The 19,893-nt window shown below is 43.7% G+C and overlaps 1 long non-coding RNA gene across 1 annotated transcript; it reads left to right on the forward strand.

Annotated features, from left to right (window-relative positions):
* Nucleotides 1-1,614: 1,614 nt before the first annotated feature.
* Nucleotides 1,615-19,584, forward strand: LOC120371800. The gene is made up of 3 exons (XR_005584582.1): nt 1,615-1,647; nt 13,279-13,381; nt 19,507-19,584. It is a non-coding gene; the product is annotated as an uncharacterized LOC120371800 (long non-coding RNA).
* Nucleotides 19,585-19,893: the final 309 nt, after the last annotated feature.

A 19,893-nucleotide genomic window follows, 5' to 3' on the forward strand; every position in this document is an offset into this window, starting at 1 on the left:
CTGTAGACTTGATTAGTAAATTCTTATAGAGCTCTAAATGTAAAATATCCAGACTAAAACTGTCTAAAATCTATTAAACTGTAGACAAAGATATACTTTATAGTCTTTAAAGACCATTTTTCCATGCCAGTAATTACAATAAAAAAATCAAATATAGTCTCTCTTGCTAGACTTTATTCCCTTGAATGCCACACCTGAGATTTTATTCTGCAACTACTGCATGAGGAACCACCATTGATTTTTTTGTTTGCTCTCACCTCTGCCCCGCCTTTTCTTACCCCCCTAGCCTATCTTCACAGATTATATTTGACTACATTAGATCTCTAATGTGCCATTTTGGCCTAGCCCATAAGGTTGGGCAGTGCAGAGCCCACATTGCCCCAGAGGCAGCATCAAAAATGCCTTCCAGATCAGCCAGGCACAGAGTCTGCAGCCCCTATTAACACTCCTTTGTGGTGACCTGTGTATGAGGGAGACTCTGAAGTTACTGTCCCCACGTCTTTCTCCTTTTGCCAGCCACCAAATGGGTACTTGTGAGGAAGCAGTCCCTGTGCACTCTTGGACCCAAGGATTGCAATTCTGCCTGGCCCTTATGCTGGTCATGCAAAGGAAGAGGGAAGGCTTCTTATGTCCCCCACATGCTGTGTACCTGAGTAATAGCAGTTCCCTTACCTCACTGGCCACACCCCTCCTTTCCAGCCAGGGTAACCTACTTTAGTTCAGCATGTAGTGTGCCTCTGAGTAACACATACTTCAGCCTAATGAGATTGTATTTCTACATCATACCATGTTGGGTCAGCAACTTAAATGAATATTACAAAATGTAATCAAGCATTTAAAGATGTAGCTAATGGACCCTGTCTGAAATAACCAGAAATATCTGGAATTTCTAACATCTCCTAACTCTGTGGGTTGCTAGGAGATAATCTAAAGAAGAACAAACTTGATATATTCAGCTAAAAGCTTTATTAACAGAGACAATCCTCTATATGAAAAATTATTCAATCTGTGTAAGCAATCATTCACTTTTATTCAGTTTATTCCCTTAGTGTCTCCAAACTGGCCAATCCCCACACCAAGTTTTGGTATTTCACTCACACAAACAAACCACTGTTGTCACCCCAGCTTATACAGAACAAATATTGTGACTTTTGCACTACGTCTCATGTTGCCATACACTTCACAAGCTAACAGTTTGGAGCATTAACTGATAGGTTAGTACCCAAGATAGACCACATTGGAAGTACTGATACCCACTATAGTGAAATCATCAAACTCTGCTGACCAGTTGTGGAGTGGGAACATGCCACACCCAATCCAAGGATGGTGTAGCTGCCAAGCTATGAATCTTCAGGGGGAATTTGGGTGGAGTCAAAATTCCAGCTGCAGACTCAGGAATAGTTGTGGGGTATGGAGGGAGCATCCTTCAACTGTAGGAGGCCAAAGATACAATCCAGCCCTGTTCTTCTTTGCAAGATGCAGATTTAATACTTAACATGGACAGGATTAATTTCACAGCGAAGAATTGCTCAGATGTATCAACAAAATACAGAGGAAAGCAGAGAGGACCTGATTTTGATCTCACTTATATCAGTCAATAAGGAGTAACTGCAATGAAGTCAGTGGCATTACACTGATGTAAACGAGGTAAGAATTAGACTTCTAAATATTCTTAACCACTTATTAAAGACTAAGATGCAGGCATAGGTTCACGTAAAGAACTTTTTCAATAATTGTCCATAGCAATTGGTGGCTATTTTTGTTACTTGTATTGCATTAACATGCATGAACTTCTGGCCCTTATTACCTATTCCTTTAATACTTGAATGTTTTTTATATTTCTTCAGAAGAATGACACTAAATTAAAAGACTACAAGTAGAAATCCTCATTGAGGGCTTGATCTTGTAGCCTTTGAAGTCCATGGGATTTTTTCCACTTGACTCCAATGGGACCAGGATTGGACCCCCAGACAGTACTTTTATATTAACACATGATCATCCTGGATATAACAATGCTATCTTAAAACAATACAAGGATAAAGATTTTAGGACAATATGAAGAAAGGGTCAAGCCCATGAACCAAGATTAACTAGCATTAAAGATTTAAGGTGAGCCCTGGCAAGCATCCTGGAGTTATATAAAACATAGAAACGTGCATCAAAAAGCAATGCATTGCTGGTTGGTAGGCATAAAAGGAATTCTTAGACTGGAGTCAAAACTGATCTTGCAAATTAAGCCATTCTTCCACATACTACCTGACATAATATGATCACTATAATTTCTTTCTTTGTGTAGCAATTTTTAAAAAATGAATATTAGGACTATATATTATGAAGACAAAATTCTGAACTCCAATATGGGAAAGTTATTTCAAACTAAGATTTCCCAACAATTGGATATCTAAAGTCATTCTTAGACTATGAATATGCCCCTGATATCAATGAAACAAACTGGATTCTTGATTCTAGACCTCCGAATCCATTGGTTAAAATGTCTCTGCTTGTTTCAAAGTAGAAATGGTATCAAAATCTATTATCTACTTTGTACCCACATATCTTTTTTTTAGGTGAATTTAGGAATCTGTATTGTCCAAATCCTTAAAGAATGTTACAGGGGGGAAAAGTCCCAAAACACTTATTTGGGAGCTGTTGATTGCCTGCTCTTTTCTCACACAACACACAATACTAAGAAATTTCACCCCTGTAGGGATGATATTCTCCAGAAACTAGTCTGTCACTCTCTGAGGAACAAATTAGATCAAATCAATGATGCAGACAGGGAAGTACCCTGAGTTGGATCTTTAATTAGTGGGTGGTTTATAGAACTAGCTTTGGTTTATTTCCAGTTCTTTGGTTTATGGAAATCTATGTTAAAGTGAAAATAAGATTATCAGCGTTTGAAGCATTTACATACCAGTGATCACACTGATTGGCCATGACATGCATGTGATGATAACATTACCAGTCCTGGGAGATCTTAAATGTACCACAATGGTTTCCACTTTAGTGATCATCTATAGACAAAGCAAGATATTTAACATGCAGGACTATCTCCCCTTTTCCTGTTATGGTCATTTGGGTACTGAGTAGTCAATTCATATAGAAGGACTGTACAGTCTGGGTCTTGGCTATGTTCAAAATCGACAGTTAACTACAGTAATCAGCAGTCTCATCAGCCTTGCATAGTTGATGTCTTACATAACATTTAGATGAGTAATTATTAAGCCCTTTTGCATGATATAATTCCCCAGCAGTTTTTACTCAGCCCATCTGTTAATACTGGCCCTAGGTTTAATTAGATGCTCCTAATTTGCTAAGTTTTGCATTGTTTAAAATTAGTCTGCAAGTGCAATATTTAATTTTCAGCCTAAGACCTTGTGTTTCTGTTATTCAGATGAGCTCCAGTTGTACTGCTGATTAAACATACTGCTAATGTTTCAGTTGACATATTTTCCTAGGTTGTGGAGGTGTGGGTTTTTTTTTTGTGGTGATGGTTTGTGAATATTTATGAACAGATTCAAGCGCATAACATTTAAAGATTTTTTAAAAAATAATGATGCAAGCTTGACAATGTTATGACAAATGTGAAAGGCAAAGGTAGATAGGACAAAAACATTTACCTTTGGGAATGACAAACTTTGATAAATATGAAAATCAGATGTGGTGATGGTGAGGGGGGGAGGTGTCAGAAGACACAGAGGAGATATAGAGGGTAACACAAAGGAAACAAAAACATACCTAATAAACAAAGCTTGTTTTCCAATTAACAAAAAGTATGACGCACAAAAACAACCTGCTATATGTGAATTGATAAAGATTGATGAGGACACGCATAGAGTGATTAAGGCAAATATATCATCTTATTAGAATATAAAAACATTAGGAGAAAATGCATTATGAAAATGCATTAAATGAGTATATTAAGGCAAAACAAGTAATGATAGGGAATGCATATAATGATAAAGAAGGTCAAATTAATGATTAAAAATAAATAAATAAACAGAAAAGATCAGGATAAGCAATAATCAATAAGGGATTCTTAAAAACTGAGTAGTCTAGCAAACATGCCACAAGGCTATTTAGGACACAAGGGTCACAAGTGACACATCAGGCTGATACAGCATACAGCCTAGATGCTTTCTTTCTTTCTTTCTTTCTTTCTTTCTTTTCACTTATTTATTTATGCCTGAACATTCACAAATGGAAGGTCATATTTCAGATTTTTCTGCAGAGAAACAGAAAATGTTAAAACAAAAGCAATTATAATCTTGCCAGAGAAGGTAGTTTGGCAACTACTGTATAATGATTAATGGTTGGGAAAGACTAGGTTTAGAAAAATGTATTCCAAAACCCTTGACAGGAGTCCCAGCAGAGGCTCCAAGGAGCGAATGGGCTATGGAGCTTGAACTACCCCCCTTCCTCTTAGAAGGTGGCTGAGACACACAAGAAGCAGCAGAATGATGAAAGCTTGCATTGCATCTGTATCTGCCAGATGACATAGGTCCTAAGTCTCCAAGGCTGTTACACCAATATTAAATTCACATACAGGTATCCTTCTTCTTGAGGATACTTGCTGCCTAGGGACAGTTGTTGAAATTGGTAAGTTCTGATGCTGATGGCAGAGGTAGGTAAAGGGTCTTAATAAATAAAATAGGGAGGGTTGTAGGAGATAGGCCTTGAAATGTAATACCCAAAGTCAATGTTTGTTCCCTTAGCAGTTCACCCACTAGTATTCCATCAATATAAGGAGTAAAACTAGGGAGAGAAACTAATAAATGGCCAAACCAAGACTGTGTAGACTGCACAATCTAATAGCCTGCATCAAGGATAATGCATGACATTGATTAGGATCACATTTTGTATTAACTTTGCAATACCAAAGAGAGTCTTTCTAGTGGGGCAAACACTAAAACATATATGACACATATACACAAAATTGCCACAACAGGCTAAGGTCACCAAGGCAGAAAAAAACCTCAAGAATTCTAGATTTTAGTGCTCAGAGCCTCTCCTGCTAATAGCCTATGTTTTCTATGACAAAAGGATCAGGGTTTGGTTAATGGTAGAAAAAGGTATTGGTGATCTTTGTAGGTCAGTTGCAACTTGACTTTGTAGAAAGCCACCATCAGATAGTACAGCTTCTGCTTTCATTACTGGAACCCTCCCTTTCTGCCCTAGTTAGTTTTAGAGCCTTGAAAAGTGTCTCCTTTACTGCTGGTGTTATAGTGAAGAGTCTGTCATGCTTTAGCTCTGAAAAAGTAACTGTTCTTGTGCTCCCCATTCATTCTGCTCCATGGGATTTCACAGCAGGATTCTGTAGCAGGTTTTTTTATTATGTATATTGAATTCTTTTACAGGTGCAATTCAAACGTTTCAGCAATTATAATTTGTCCATAAAAGCAAAATGGGGTCAGAACCTCCTTCACCAGTACTTTGTATTGTTGTGAGTCGTTTGGGCTTTATGGATGATCCATGTGTCTGAACTTTTGAGTAGATCTTTCTAGTTATTTTAAACATTTTTTTAACAGAGTGCCAGTTTCTTGGAACTGTGCTATGGGTTTCTACTGACACCAGCTGTCCTCTAAGCATGATCATCCACCTATCTAAGTTGGTAGTTTTAGCAGACACCTTACCTCTGTACTCCATTATCCTCAAAAGGGTAATGAAGCCAGCAGCTGACCTGTTTGGGTACCAATGCCAACCAATTCAAAAGAGAATTCTCTTCGCTAAAATTCTATACAACAAAACTAGGGTTCAGAGTGGGGTCCGGAGCCTCTAGCAGCAGTGGAGCTCAGATAAGGAAACTTTCCAGATAGAAACATTTCTTTCTCTCCTGCGCCTCCCCCCAGCAAAGGTCAGAGAAGCCTTCGGAAGCAGCTGAGCTCAGGTAGGGATTCCTATATTAAAAACTCTACTCCAAGCAAACCTTCCAATAACAGGCAAAGAACAACCAAAGACTTCATGAAGTCCACAAGGGACCTCATTACTACCAATCCAATTAACCCAGCGGGTGTTCTTTTACCAGGGTGATCAAAGTCAGGACAAAAAAATAAAAACTCTGAACCCAAACATCCATGAACACTGGAAAAAATCAGAATGGGATCCAAATATTGTGGCTTGGATACATTTCCATGATCAATTGTCTTATCATCGCTTGTGGGTTTACCACCAATTTGGGCATATTTCCCTCCATGATATTCCATTTTTTATAGGAAGGGACAAACTAAATCCCAACTTCAACTAAAAAAAACTTATCCAAAACTCCATCTGAATCTGAACCTAAACCAAACCTTTAGAGTAAATAATATGTCACTTAGGTTTTTTTCTTTGCTTCTGGAAATTCTAACTGGGATTAAAAACAACACTAATGTAATTTGTAAATGTGCTTCCGGCCTTCAGAGTGGTACCAAAATATTGTTCTGATAAATTTCTAATCCAGTTCTGCAGACCCCAGGAATTATGGATAAGCATCACATACAACCACATACTTTTTTGTCTGTTTTTCCATCATGCCTAAAATTGTAGCATCTGAGTATTCAAGACAGATATCTGATTTGGTGGATATTAAAAAGGGAAGGCAAAGAAAGCACTGCTAAAAAAGTGGAAAGAATTAACTTCTGAGGCCAAATCTACTCTCAATTTAATCTGTGCAATCTAGATTAAATCAGTGTGGTGGTGTAAAAATTTAGTCCCTAACTACGTATCTGTTAATGTTTAGCCATCACTAATCATACGTTCATTGCTCTTCTACACAACATGGAGCAGATAGAATATCAGTGAGAACTCAGGCCTGTAGTCTTCTTTCAGGCAAAATTAACACGAACATCAAAATGTCTCTGAGGTCAAGAAACAGAAACATTTAAAACCCCACTACTTAAAGGTAATGAAGAGAAATACTGTACATTGACTTCATTTTATCTGAGTAAAATTTTATCTGAGTGAGGACTACAGAATCTGATTGTGAGTGGGGAAATTATAGAATACCACAACATTGCCAGACATGCTAGCAAAACAGCAACATCATTTTCTTCTAACTCACCCGCGCATGCAGTTTTAATCAAAGTGAAAGAGAAAACAGCAAAACCTATTCCAGCTGTGGCTTGACTTCTAGCATTTTCTTTTACCTTTTTATTATGTTTATTGAATGACTTTTCCTTTTGTAAACCTGAGTGAGAACAACTTGATGGTGGTATTGTATTTTACTCACATGAAAATGTCAAGCTAAGTAAGGAAGCAATAAAAAACCAGAAGAAATACTGAGAGAATTTATAATATTACTGGGCATCTTGTTTCTCTGGTGTTCAGTGTTGTCTCTAAAATATAGACCCAGATTAATGAAAGGTATGAGGAGACATTTTTCATTTCTAGAGTTTTAACCAATTAAAAACACTTGTACAGTACATGTCCTTTACTTACTTTCAAAATGCAACAAATATTTCTAGTGATAATTTCTGTATTAATAAAAAACTAATGTGTGTGGTTATTTAACCCTGATTGATATTTATGAGTTACTAAGTGCAGGAAAATGTTTGGTCTAAGGCATCCTTCCATGTGTAGTTTAACCTGGCATGATCTGGGTCTGTTTCAAACTACCTTTCTGTTCTGTTACAGTCACAGTACAGGGACTCATTAACATATCAGTTTTATTTACCAATATCCTCCAAAGTAGAGTGCTGAACTTGATTTATAAATCTGTTCACATTAACAAATGTTGTGCTTAATATTGGTCCCATTGGGGTCAATGTCAAAATTTATTCTTACTTCAATGGGACCAGGCTCTGGTCCACTGTCATGATTTGGGGAAAATGTAAAACCAGTATCTCAGTGTTCCTTTAAATAAAACACTTTGTTGTAAGGGCATGATCTACAATGCATTGTGGATGTGCACACACCTGACCGTAGATTGCAAGTGTATAGGTCTGGAGGGGGCTCAGCCCCCTAAATCTCTTTCTGCAAGGTGGAGCCCCTTCCCTGCTGGCATGATGGAGGGGTTGATGGCCAAATCTGAGTGGTGTTGCAATCTGGCAAATGGGCTCCTGGGCTCCCACCCCACCTGGCAGAGGCCACCTGGGGACCAGAGCAGAGGCAGAGACTGGGAGACACAGGATCCCATGTGCTAGTGGTTCTCAACCAAGGGTGTGCATACCCCTCGGGGTATGCGAAGGTCTTCCAGGGTGTACATCAGCTTATCTAGATATTTGCCTTGTTTTACAACAGGCTACGTAAAAAGCACTAGCAAAGTCACTACAAACTAAAATTTCATACAGACAATAACTTGTTTATACTGCTCTATATGCTATACACTGAAATGTAAGTACAATATTTATATTCCAATTGGTTTATTTTATAATTCTATGGTAAAAAATGAGAAAGTCAGCAATTTTTCAGTACTAGTGTGATGTGTGACACTTTTGTATTTTATGTCTAATTTTATAAACACGTCTTTTTAAATTAGGGGAAACTTGGGGTATGCAAGACAAATCAGACTCCTAAAGGGGTAGAGTAGTCTGGAACGGTTGAGAGCCATTGCCAGGGACTCTTCACATATCTATGTTATTTACTAGTACCCTATGTACTCCCTCCCCTGCACGTTAAGCATCTTACCTGGTTCTCAGATTGGGTGGGCCTGGGTGCTAAACGGGTGGGCTGTGGCCAGGCCCACCTGCAGCTATACCCCTGGTCAGCCTCCCACCCACAGAATATTTTCACTAGCCACATGTTCTTGCATGGATCCTCACTGTCTTCAGTGGGGAGTTTGCCTTTGCAGGGGCTCATTTTGAGATCAGGGCTCACCAACCAAAACAGGTACTGCTATCTTGAATTAGCATTCACAATGAGGCAAAGATGAGAACCATGAACCAAGTGAAAATTAGTTCTAGCTATTAAAGAAATAGCTCTTTCTTTACTTTCTATTTCTCTCTATTCCATTCTCCAGATGAAGAAATTTTTGAACCAAAAATGAAACAATAGATATTGCCTTCAAAAATCTCCACCTATTGTTAATTCCTCAAGAGAAGGTTTTTATTGTGAGGACTTTGTCCCGTCTGTTCTTCCTGAATATTTGGATTTTGCTGTATGTTTACAAAATATAATTTAAAAATCATATTATAGTATAAACCATGAGTGAGAAACCTTGGGAAACAGGGAAATATAGGGTGACATGAGTTATCCTGACTCAAGTTAGTTTCTGCTTTGGAATCAATAGGGCAGAACTGTGAGAAATATTCACATCAAAGAAGTCCCCTTACACCGAGCCTTGGATTCAAAGCTTTGTGCTCACAAAGCTCATTGAATCCTTGCCAAACAGAGGACATGCTCCCCCTCCCCTGTTCCTAGGGCTTAGCTCCCCCAGCCTCTCCTTCCCTCTCCCTGAGGTGAAAAAAGTGGCCCTATCCATGGGCAGTACATATCATAGTCTGGGGGAGACTACGCCTCCCCAAACAGTCCAGCATGGCCCTGCCTGTGCTGTGCCTGGAAGGCCCCCTCCTGCTTTACCTTTCTCCTTGGCCCAGGCTGACTGCTCCTCTTCAGGGAAGCATACTTGGGCTGGGGCTGGGGCTAGGGCAGCTGAGGCCAGCCTGCGGTTGGGATTTGGGGTGGCTCAGGCCGCCTAGTGTTGGGAGGCCCCAGAGTGCTGGAGCCATGCCATCTGGGGATGGGGGATGGGGGCTGTCAGCACTGGGGCTGCCGACCCTGTGCTCAGGGGAGGATGGGGCACTCAGGGGTCAGCCCACCCACCCAGCACTCGGGGACTGGAAGGACCACCTGCCTGTCCAGTTCTCAGGGGTTGGGGGGCCCTCTGTCCACCCAGTGCTTAGGGACTGGGGGGCCCGTGCACCACCCACCCGCCTGCTTGGGGGCAGGGGTGGCCATGCGCTGCCCACTTGGCACACTGGCACAGGGAGATGCTGGTGGCCACGGTGAGTGGGGGGCTCTGGGCTCTGGCAGGGGAAGGGGGGCGGGAGGAGCAGGGGCTAACCTCCCCGAGGCGGCGGGTCACCTGCTGCCCATGGCCCTATCTGTTTCCTCTTTGCTCCTGGCACTCTATAGTGGTTCTGTTGGTAGGGTGTGGAATGAGGGCTAAGCCAAGCAATAACAATTAAGATGTTGGTACACCAATGCAAGGAGCCTGGGTAACAAAATGGAAGAACTAGAACTTCTGGTGTAGGAAGTGCAACCAGATATTATTGGGATAAAAGAAACAAGGTGGAATAGTAGTCATGACTGAAGTACAGATATTGAAGGGTATGTGCTGTTCAGGAAAGACAGAAATAAAGGCAAAGGTGATGGAGTAGCATTGTATATTAATGATGAGGTAGATCGTAAAGAAATTAAAAGTGATGGAATGGATAAGACAGAGTCTGTTTGGGCCAAAAATCACTTTGGGGAAGAAAGCTACTAGTGGTTCCATTGGGCTAGTGCTTGGGGTGTATTACAGACCCCCAGGATCTAATTTGGGTCTAATGTTTTAAATTAAATAAATATTACTAGGAATTATGTGATTATGGGAGACTAACTTCTGAGATATAGACTGGAGGACAAGTGCTATTAATAATAGCAGGGCCCAGATTTTCCTGGATGTGATGGCTGACAGATTTCTTCACCAAATAGTCGCTGAACCAACAAGAGGTGATTCTATTTTGGATTTGGTATTGGTGAGTAGTGAGGACCTCATAGAAGAACTGGATGTAATGGACAACCTTGGTTCAAGTGATCGTGAGCTAATTCAGTTTAAACTAAATGGAAGGATAAACAAAAATAGATCTGCAAATAGGGTCCTTGATTTCAAAAGGGCTAACTTAAAAATATTAAGGGTATTAGTTAGGGAAGTGGACTGGACCAAAGAACTCAAGGATCTGACCGTGGAGGAGGCTTGGAATTACTTTAAGTCAAACTTGCAGAAACTATCTGAAGCCTGCCTCCCAAGCAAGGGGAAAGAATTCATAGGGAATCGTTGCACACCAAGCTGGATGAACAAGCATCTCAAACAGGTGATTAAGAGAAAGTAGAAAGCCTACAGGGAATGGAAGACAGGATGGATCATCAAGGAAAGCTATCTCTTGGAGGTCAGAAAGTGTAGGGATAAAGTGAGAACTGCCAAAAGCCAGGCAGAATTGGACCTTGCATAGGGAATTAAAAACAATAGTAAAAGGTTCTATAGCTGTATAAATAAAAAGAAAACAAGGAAAGAAGCAGTGGGACCACTAACCACCGAGGATGGGGCAGATATTAAAGATAATCTAGGCATGGCCAAACACCTAAACAAATACTTTGCTTCAGTTTTTAATAAGACTAATGAAGAGTTTAGAGGTAGTGGCATGGTAGCTAATGGGAATGAGGATATGGAGGTAGAAATTACCACATCCGAGGTGGAAGTCAAACTCAAACAGTTTAATGTGACTAAATAAGGGGGCTCAGATAATCTTCATCCAAGAATATTAAAGGAACTGGCACATGAAATTGCAAACTCAATAGCAAGGATTTTTAATGAATCTGTGATATCAGCGGGTCGTACCCTATGACTGGAGAATTGCTGAGATAGTTCCTATTTTTAAGAAAGAGGGGAAAAAAAAGTGTTCTGGGAAACGACAGGCCTGTTAGTTTGACCTCAGTTGTATGCAAGGTCTTGGAACAAATTTTGAAAGAGAAAGTAGTTAAGGACATAGAGGTGAACAGTAATTGGGATAAAATACAACATGGTTTTACAAAAGGTATATCATGCCAGGCCAACCTGATATCCTTCTTTGAGACGATAACTGATTTTGTAGACAGAGGAAATGCAGTAGATGTAATCTACCTGGATTTCAGTAAGGCATTTTATACAATTCCACATGGGAAATTATTAGTTAAATTGGAGAAGATGGGGATTAATATGAGAATTGAAAGGTGGATAAGGAACTGGTTAAAGGGGAGACTACACTGGGTCATACTGAAAGGTGAACTGTCAGGCTGGAGGGAGGTTACTAGTGGAGTTCCTTAGGGATCAGTCTTGGGACCAATCTTATTTAACATTTTTATTAGTGACCTTGGCACAAAAAATGGGAATGTGCTTTTGATGGGTTATACTAAACCCTTTGAGGCCCCCTGCTGGAGGCCTCATATCCCTACCACACCCTGCCCCAAAAAAAAGGCAGTGTGGGGGTTCTCCAAGAGGGTCTTTCAGGCTGCCTAGAGTGGCTGTGTGGCTCAATGCCAATCAGGGCCCAGCAGTCAAGTATAAGAAGAGCTGCAGGTCCAGAGGGAGTTCAGTTCCTTGCTGGAGCTTAGGTGTGTGGATGGCTGACAGAACCCTGGACAGGGCAGTGCTGCCAAAAGGAGTGAGAAGGAGCCCTGAGCTGGATGCTGAGACTCCATTAAGACTAGCCCCTGAGGTAAGGGTGAAGACAGCGTGGGGACGCAGGGAAGTGGCCAAGGGAATTAGACAAGCCATGAGACATAGTTAAAGGGACACAGCCAATGGCTGCGATCTACAGGGTCCCTGGGCTGGGACCCAGAGTACTGGGCGGGCCCAGGTCTCCCCCATTCCCCATTAGCCAATGGGGTAAAGTGACCTAGACATTGAGGTACCCCAGAGAGGGAACTGAACAATAGTGGCAAATAACACCAAGTTCGGAGGTATTGCCAATACGGAGGAGGACAGGAACATCATATAAGAAGATCTGGATGACCTTGAAAACTGGAATAATAGAAATGGTGCAAAGTGCAATGTCATGTATTTAAGGACAAACAAGAATTTTTGCCATATGCTGGGAATGTATCAGACGGAAGTGTTTAAGAAAGATGAATCTGAACTGGAACAGGTTCAGAGAAGGGCTACTAGGATGATCCAAGGAATGGAAAACCTACCTTATGAGATGAAACTCAAAGAGCTTGGCTGTGGCCTTCAATGTGCAGGAGGTCACACTAGATTATCATGAAGGTCCCTTATGACTTTAAAGTCTGAGTCTATGAGATTGAGGTGGAGAGAAGGATTAGGAGCATAATAAATTTTGCCTATACTCTTCCATAGACTGCATGCAGACATTTTGGCTGGAACCAGGCTTACAGGAGAACATGGATTCCTTTCACAAACATTTAGCCTGTGGCCCCTATTCTCTTTCCTGTGTCATACCCACTCACACAAGATGATGCCATATCACATTACAACAACAAACCCATAACAACTGGAATTTCCACACTTCCACTTCCTGTCCTGCTCTATATTAAACACTGATCATAAGCGCATCTCAAGAATCTACTACAAAAGATGAAAGACCATCCTCTCCTCTATTCCTTCAGTTACACTGATCCTGAAGTCTTTGAGCTATCTGCAAGGCTCACATCTGAGTAACACATCAGAGTACTGGATGAGGATGATCTCTATTTAATAAGAACCACTGAGGTAAGAGTGCAGCTTTTGACATATAACCATTAAATTGAGAAACCAAAAATTCTCCTAGGGAAGAGGATAGTTTTCTTAATTAAAGCTTTTCCTCTCTAGTGGCTTTGTCTTAGTGTATCTCCTTCCTACTCCAGCCTGTTTCCATGGACTTATTCCCTCTGATCTCAAACCACTGCAGCAAGCAGTTTTTTATCCGCCCCATTTGCTGGGTTAAATGGGCCTGACTATGTAACTTGCACTAGGGATCTCTCAGCCTCCTGTGAAATTAGGACCATTCCTTTTACCTCTTCCAAATCCATTTATTGATTCTACAAGGTTCAACTATTTCTTTACCAAGGATTCTTACTAGATCTTGTCTATCAGATTCCTTAAATCTGTAACTTGGAAAACTGGAATGCAAAATAAATGCACTGAGTCTAAAAACCTTATTTCCTCAGTGAGTATGGAATTAGTAACATTTCAGCCTTCACACTTTGTGTAGACATGACTCTGGAGAATCTGCATGTTTATACAGAAAAAGTGAGAGGAATCTCATTGCCAGATTCCAATCGTTTGTCCTATCCTATCCTGAAAAAAACATGTTGCTGCCCAGTGCAAAAACCATCTCTGTGCAGAAACCTACCCATGTTAAAAGTAACACAGCAGTGCGAAAGGGGTGGGACGTGTAAGCTAGTTGGCCTAGCTCACCAGCCCAGGAAAGACCAATACCATACCAGAATCTATTTCAGGCCCTTGCCTCAGGGCACAATTATTTTGGCTGAACAGATAATTTAGGCAAAATACCCCAATAAACCCCAACAAGGACTACAATTCCCAGAGTCTTTCCTTCACTTGTACCAGCCAGTGCCCTGACCCAGGGACTCCCAAGTCTTTCTACTCCCTGCAGTGCTCACACTCCCCAAGCCTCCTGCCTAGGAATCACCTACTAGCTGTGTTCTTTTACCTGCTCCAGGACCTAATACAAGAGCCAACCTACTAGCTGCAATTCTTCAGCTCAACTAAGCTCTTACTGGCCTTTTTAAGAACCAGTTATTCTTTCAAGCAATCACCTAACCCCATGAAGTCAGCTGGGAAGCTGCTTTTTAGTCACAGGTGATGTTAAGCCTATCTCCCCTTAAAGGGGCCAGTTTCTCTATGACAGGGAGCATAACAAACAGGCTAAGGTGACTCTGAAAGTTGTCTAAGATTGTGTCCTGTTGCACTGACCCCTGTGGGCCATTGCAGGAGCTCAGAATTGCCATGGTGCAGTAGTTAGTCTAGCAACACCTGCCCCTCAATAAGCAAAGGGATCAATCTGCTTCCTTGTAAGGCCTTTGCAAGTACAACTAAATTGAACCATTTTGTAGACCTGTAGATTCATACTGCGATGCCAATTGCCTCATTTATCTCACCTAGTCTGAGGCATGTGCCATTCAGTGTTCATTTACGAGTTAGTAAGTGTTGGGACACTATCAGTGATTGAGGAACTTCCTATCAGTTCCACCACTTTGATTGCCATTAGATTCACTCTGAGCACTGTGGGAAGCGCTGCACTAAATCCCCCCGATTTCACCCCAATGCATGCCGGGGGAAAGCGCCCCAAAGAAATGCTGGGGGAAAATGTCTCCCTGAAAAATGCCGCCCCGCCCCTCCTCTCTTCCTGAAAAGGAAATCTGAAATCTGTTCTGGCGAGTCTGTTCGCGCTAGCATGGAGCACGCCGTCCTCTTCGCTGCCATGATCGCCGTGAGTGGCCTTCGAGGCCTCTATCGCACCCCTGACGGAAGTCAGCTGCGCCTCAAGCAAGAGGAAGAGAGCGGGCAGTGGGCAGCAAGTGAGAGGAGTGGGGGAGATGGGCGGCGGAGGGCAGTGGCAGATGCTCAGATGGCTGTGGAGTCAGGCATGGCGTGTGGAGAGAGTGTGCAGCTCATCTGGGACAGGGCGGGACGGGCACAGGACTCTGGGATGACTGGGTGGGGCAGGACTGGTGATGTGGAGACAGGACAGATGCGCCAACAACACAGCTGGTGGGACCACCTTCCCTGACTGTAACTTGGTGCTGCCTGCTGCCCTCTGACTGTGCAAGGCCCTGACAAGCTGAGCCCAGCTAGCGAACAGAAGCAGAGCGCTGATAGGCCCAGGACAAACTTTTGGCGTCAGACAGCAACCAGTCAGGTGCTGGGCACCTGGAAGCTAGCGTCGCCGTGCTGTCTATGTCATCTGTACCTCTGACTGTCGGTGACTGTCGGAACCCATAGTGTTGCTGCGATATAGATGGGACATCCACTGCTGGCACTAGCTCACAGGGCACATCCCTATCCGGGGCACCAGCCCACCAAAAGGGGCCCAGCGCAGCACCCCACCACCCCCCCAAACTTACCAAAACCGATCAAACCAACGGTGGGTTGGCGGGCACCAAGCACCAGGGTGCGTGGTCAGTGGGCTGGGTCTGTCTGGGTTCAGGGTTCAGCCAGGTCGGCTCTGTTTGGACGGCTGTTTGGTCTGTTTGGTCGGGGGGTGAACACTGTCTTCAGTTGGACACGGGCACCTGTCCAGGATGTGCCGGCCCACTCAGGTGATCCCTCTCTCAGCGGCCGGCCGGGAACGCCCGCTCAGCCTTGGCCCTAGGAAGATCAGAATGGTGGTGTGAAGGTGTGCTAGTGCGTCTCAAGAGATGGCGGTGGTGGTGACTTCGCTGGGCGGGCGGACGAAACTGGGGACGGCCCTGCCTGGCTTGCTGCTGTCTGTCTCAAAGACAATGCCAGTGAGCAGGTTGCTCTGTGGCGAGCAGCAGCGGCAAGTTGTTTGGCCTTGCCTGCTGCTGGAGCCAGAGGTTGAGGCTGTGCTCTGCTGAGTCTGATCCCCAGCTGAGGCGATATCCCAGGAAGCAGCCAGATATGAGGATTATGCAGAGCAGAGGAACCTGTGAGTTCTCAGTTGATTTTGCGTAAGAGCATCATAGCAATTTTTTTAAAGACTGTGACCATTTTTATTTTTTTAAACTGGTTTACCAATGTTTTAATAAATTTTTTTTTTTTTTTAATTTTTTTCTGTGTCTTTTAATTTTTGTTTTTTTGTTTTGTTTTGCTGTTCATTTGTGTTGGACTGAAACATGGAAGCATAAAAGATGGATGGGGGTGGAAGGGGGGAGTGGGTTTTTGCATGTGGAGGGGGTGTGGTGGGGGTGGGTGGGGGTGGATGGTGGGCATGTGTGGGGTGGGGCTGAGTCTGAGGGGTGGGGGGGGGGGGGGGAGTATCCCTGGTGGGGTGGCAGGAAGGGGCGGGGGGAACCCTGTTACCATGTGGGATGTCATGCAGGGCCCTGCTGGAGCCGCACACTCATACACCTCAAAGGAAAGCATACACCAAGCAAACACCTGGGCCTCCCACCACAGAGACTGTCCCTGTGCCCTGTGACCTGAGTCTGTGCCTGCCCTGCAGTGCTGCCTGCATGCAGTCTGTAGCATGGCACTGTGCAGTATGCAGCACACAGAACAGTGACCACAGAAACAACCCAAAACACAAAGTAACAAGACATAACACCAAACCGCACCAACAACAAACAGTACTACAGTAACCTTAAGGACTTTGGTAACAGTGCTGGGTGTAAAGAACTTGCTTTGAAATTTACACACTTTGTGTGTAATTGTACACATTGTACAACATGTGCAGACGGTTGTTCTCCACCGGGTGTGCTCCCCACGCCCTCACTTCACGTGAGGGGGACGCCCCTACACTTTGGGTGCGGGGTTGGAGGGGACAGCAGGAGGGGGTTGCAGATGCCTGCGTTGCACTGCGCTCCTGATCAGACTCCTGCGCGTTCTCTGCGCCTACGCTCTTGTCCGCTTGCTCAAGCTTACGGTGCTGCTTAGAGCGCTCTTCTGCGCGAGCTCCACTCTTCGCCCTCCCTGCTGGTCCCTGCCTGCTGCTCCCATCCTCTCTGCCCTGCCCTCTCTCTGCTCTGCCCTGCCGCTCCGGCTGCCTCTCTGCTCTGCCGCCTGGAACATGTCGTCCCTTTTCTTTTTCTTTTTCTTCTCAGCTAATTTCTGCATGTGAGGATAGCGGGGGGGCAGTAGCAGAAGGGAGGCGAGCTGTGTGTGAAAAAAGGCTTGTTCCTTTGTGAAACAGTAGGTGATGCAACAAGCAACACACAGTGTTCAACAGCAGTCACACCACTCAGGGAACCAAGTCTCAGAGTCTCAGAAAGAAGTCCCAGGAGATCAGGAGATCTCAGAACTAGTCTCAGATTGCGAGAGAGCTGGCGAGGCGAGAGGAGCTGCAGCCTCTGAGAGACAGGAGAGAAAGCTTGCACAAAGTCCTGAGTGCAGTGCTTGCTAGAGTGTGCGTGCTCTCCTGCTGGAGAGTGCAAAAAGCTGTGAAAGCGCCTGATGCGCAGAAAACCAAAGCAGAAATGTGTGGACCCCGGCATCTTTGAGGCTGAAGCCTGAAGGGCTGCACCTGGGCTTTTCCATGCTTGTGGCAAAAAACATGTTTAAGCGAGATAAAATCTCATGCAAAAATATCTGTTCTAAAAAGTCATTCTCTTAAAACTCTGTTATGTTCAATAAAACTCGAGGTCATTCTAATCATAAATATGCAAAGTAAATGCAAAGTAAAAGTACACAAAAGGTCAGTACCATGCACAATTCACTAACAGTACACAGCCACTACTACACCCATCACAACCGAGTAACCACAGAGCACAGAGAGCGACACAGAGAGAGGATGGAGGCTGCAGCCCTGCACAGACCAGGACCCTACGCTGCCAATGGATGGAACCTGGATGAGATGATGATGGTGCACATGAGCGAGGGCTTGAAGCAAGAGCCAACTCGACCACCTGCCAAAGCCAAGAAACTGCTCTCTGAGGCTTTTCCCAGAAGCTGCTGCTCTGAGAGCTGTTTATCCCCAGAGGACTTGCTTTCCATTCCTGTTTGTGTAGACTTTAGTTTCATATGTTTTTTGTTTTATAGTATTTCTATTTTTATTAAATTTTTTATAAAATCCTGTTCCTTAAAAAAATAAATGTTTTCCCCTGAAATGCACCCTGCGCCTGATCCTTCCCCTTCTGAGTCCCGGAGGTCTGTGGGGGCGGTTGGGAGTGATGAAGATCTCCTGTGTGGGTGGGATCCCTCGATTGAGGGAAGCGGAATGGGTTGGGTCCTCGCCTCGCCTGCCTTCCCCTTCCCATCTCAGGAACTGTCATCCCACACTGTCGGTACAGTATTCGTCGTCACACCCTGGTGGGTCCACGCACACAGTCCTGGGTGGTGGGGCATGCCACGTAATGGCACATGCCTGGGGCTGAGGGCATGGGCGGGGCTGGGGCTGGGCTGGCTTTTCCGCTTGACGCCTCTTCACTTTGTCTTTCTTCCTCACCTTCACTTCACTCTCGCGCGCATTTGTCTTTCATGGCCCTTGTCTTTTCTCCTTTGTCTTTTCTTCTTGTCTTCTTCGTCGCGCTGTCGAGCGCTCAGCGAGCTCAGAGACCTCGAGCACAGACTCACAGATCACAGCTGATGCTGGGGACTTCTGGGTCCCCTGCTGGGGGTCTCTTCAGTCTGGGATCTCCTGGAGCCTCTGCCTCTGAGCTTGCTGCTGCTGAGCTGGCGGTGAGCGCGCGATGTGCAACCAGAAACAGCCAGAAACACAATCAAAAAAAAAAAAAAAAAATTTCGCTGGTCATTTCCTGTGTGTGGCTGAGAAGCCTCCAAGAGCGGACTGCTGTCCAGAGGTGGTGCAGAGTGGTGTGGTGTGAGCTGCTCCGAGCTGTCGTTTGCTCGACAGCACCCACACCAAGCCCAATTCGAGCTAGCAAGCGCGGCGTTGCGGGTGGGGGGGGCCGTACCAAGACAAACTAAAGAGCAAAGAGCGAATTAATTAAATCCTTCCTGGTGGACGGTTGAGTTGTTGGTTAGTTCGAATTAACGCTGATAAATTCGAATTAAAGTCCTAGTGTAGACCAGGCCTGAGTCTTTTCATAATAGGTAATATGCTTATGTACATGATTTTAGTTCAGTAGATACTGTCTGTGATGACTGATTTTAAGCAGCCTTCCCGGCTTGTATTTCAACAATGTAAATTTATCTTTACCATTGCAGACTCAAGATGTTCCTATTTACCAACTTTTTCTTTCCTCCTGACATAGTAATATGCTATATAAGACAACGATGCAACAGCTTGGATTCATCATGTGCTCTGAAGTGACATGAGTTCACTAAGTAAGGTTGGTGTTGTATTCCTATCCAGCCATTGAGTGCTACCACAGTCTGTACTTTTGGAAACATACATGATTCCTATTTCTCAAACATAGTATGTTTTTTACTTACTCTTGGCTTTTTCATTACCGTGACCTTTCAGAGCAGAGGCCACTGTTCTGTATGTTTGGAAAGCATCCACCACAGAGGGTGCTACTGTTAATAACCCTCTTGGGCATTCTTTTCAGGCTGATGTGCAGCAAAGTGTCAAGATACTCTTGCCTACCACAAAAGAGATAGGATAAAGGAGAACAAAAATAAATGGGTTTCCTTGAAAG

Source organism: Mauremys reevesii, linkage group 9, assembly GCF_016161935.1.
Source record: "Mauremys reevesii isolate NIE-2019 linkage group 9, ASM1616193v1, whole genome shotgun sequence".
NCBI lineage: Eukaryota > Metazoa > Chordata > Testudines > Geoemydidae > Mauremys > Mauremys reevesii.